The following is a 2,293-nucleotide window of genomic DNA, read 5'->3' as shown; positions in this document are numbered from 1 at the left end:
CATAGTTACATACAAAAAGAGTGAAAAATTGAACCAAATACACACAAAGTCTTTATAATTAATTTATTTTACATTTTACAATTATTTTGATCCTGATGAGAGTTGTCTACCTTGAAAAAAATCGGAACTTTTTGCAGAGGGATAGAATTTATACAATGACACTTATTTTATTTAATATACCAAAAACGACGGAAATAAATTAAATTACTATATTTATTTGTCAATTTACTGTTCTTTTATGGAACAAAATTACTCTCAATCATGTACACTTTGGACATCATTCCATAGCCTGCTTACGCATGGTATATTAACATGTCAGGTACATATGTAACCATAGGCTATCGCATGGTATGCCGTTATTACGTGCACGCACATGCACTTGCATTTTATAGGGATCTTGATATTTTACAAACCACTATTTTCACAGAGTTATTGTAATTGCATTTGTGAACCGATTTATCTGACAGAGCGTAACTCGCTCGACAACAAAAGTCGTAGCGACCAAGAGCTTGTGAACTACTGTTAGCACGTGATACGTACAGGTGAGGTCGGTAAACAAAACACATCAGTCTGCATTCCAGGCGCCTCATATACGACCTTCTTGAAGTCGTCTGATCGTATGTCAGTGTTTTCCCGTGAGTTAATTAATGTCTTTGTATCATAAGCTTTATTTCTGAAGTACGTGTGATTACACATTTCCAAGTTAAGTCTAGATATCGGGTGTTGACATATCACGTCACGCACGTGTACTATTGTTTATCCGGTGTTACTATAATTTACACTACGGTAATGGAATGCCCGATACGCAATACGACAAGAAAAACATGTGTATTACGAAGGGTGGAAACTCCTTAACCAGCTATCCGTAAGAATACATGCACCGTACTAACTGCTAGGGCAGTTATTTTCTCCTTTGAATACTTCCCACCTGCAATAATGATTCCGAAACGTGCTCCTTGCGCTATATTTTGACCATTTGGCAACTTTTCGCTTCGTAGCTGACACGGTACAACACTTTTCTTTCGCTTACTTCACACGGCCAGTCATTTTGTTTACAAAGAAATGGTGTGCTATGCGCATGCGCTAGTAGAGGGAAATCCCTGAACAAAACGTTGGTCAGACAGGTAGAAAAAACGATGATTATCTTAGATTTAATAATTTTTATGAATCTATTTCAGCCAAATCCAATCGTTATTTTCCATAAGGAGTCTCACTTCATATGTTTATGTAGTATTTGAAAAAAAGACACAAAAAAAAGTTACTTCACCGTGATGCCCCTCAATTATCACAGAAAGAGCTCTAAATGAAAAAATGACCCGAGCTTTCCAGCGGTGGGGGAGAGCCCTACCAGCATGGTCAGCCCAGGTTACATTTTAACTGTTCAACAGTTACATAAATAAAGGCTAAATTACACAAATTACAAAAATGATGAGCATACATGTTTTCCAACCCATAAAATACATTTTAGCACATTTCTTAAAAGATAATAGACTTTTGCAATTCTGTACATATGATGGTAAACTATTCCATATATATGGACCTTGATATGTAAAAGACCTTTTAAAAACATTTGTTTTAAAAGATGGCATATAAAATACATTCCGTGTTGATGATCTGGTAGTTCTTGAATGGATACCGGATGTCAAAGTAAAATTGATCAAGTAATCTGGAGCCAGGTTGTTTAAGACTTTGTACATTAAAATACATAGGTTGTAGGAAATTCGTTTTTTAAAAGGCAACCATTTAAGTTTGCTAAACATTTCATTTGAAGGTTTACAAAAGTCCCATTTCAAAATAACTCTGGCAGCTCGTTTTTGCAGTTTTTCAATCTTTGCAATGTGGTTCTGTGTGGCATTTCCACAGATATTAGAGCAGTAGTCAAAATGGGGATTAATGAAGCAATTGTAATATGTGAGACAAGATGATTGGGTCAGGAACGGTGGAAAGCGTCTCATTTGGAAAATTTGATATGCAATCTTATTGTGCAGTATCTGCAATTTGTTTATCCCAAGATAAACAATCATCAATAGTAACCCCAAAAAGTTTTTCTTGTTTCACATTTTCTAATTGTCTGTCATTGATAAAAACAGATAAATTTTCAGATTGTCTACATTTTCTTTGTGATGTTCCAATTAACATCACTTTAGTTTTTAGGTCACCTGAGCTTTAGCTCAAGTGACCTATTGCTATCCGTTTTCGTCCGTCGTCGTCCGTCGTCCGTTAACATTTTACATTTCAAACTTAAAGTCAAGTTCTGCTGGGCCGATTGAACTGAAAGTTGGTAGGAATGATC

This window comes from Mizuhopecten yessoensis, unplaced genomic scaffold (genome assembly GCF_002113885.1).
Source record: "Mizuhopecten yessoensis strain PY_sf001 unplaced genomic scaffold, ASM211388v2 scaffold716309, whole genome shotgun sequence".
Classification (NCBI taxonomy): Eukaryota; Metazoa; Mollusca; class Bivalvia; order Pectinida; family Pectinidae; genus Mizuhopecten; species Mizuhopecten yessoensis.
This window is presented reverse-complemented; position numbering follows the sequence as displayed.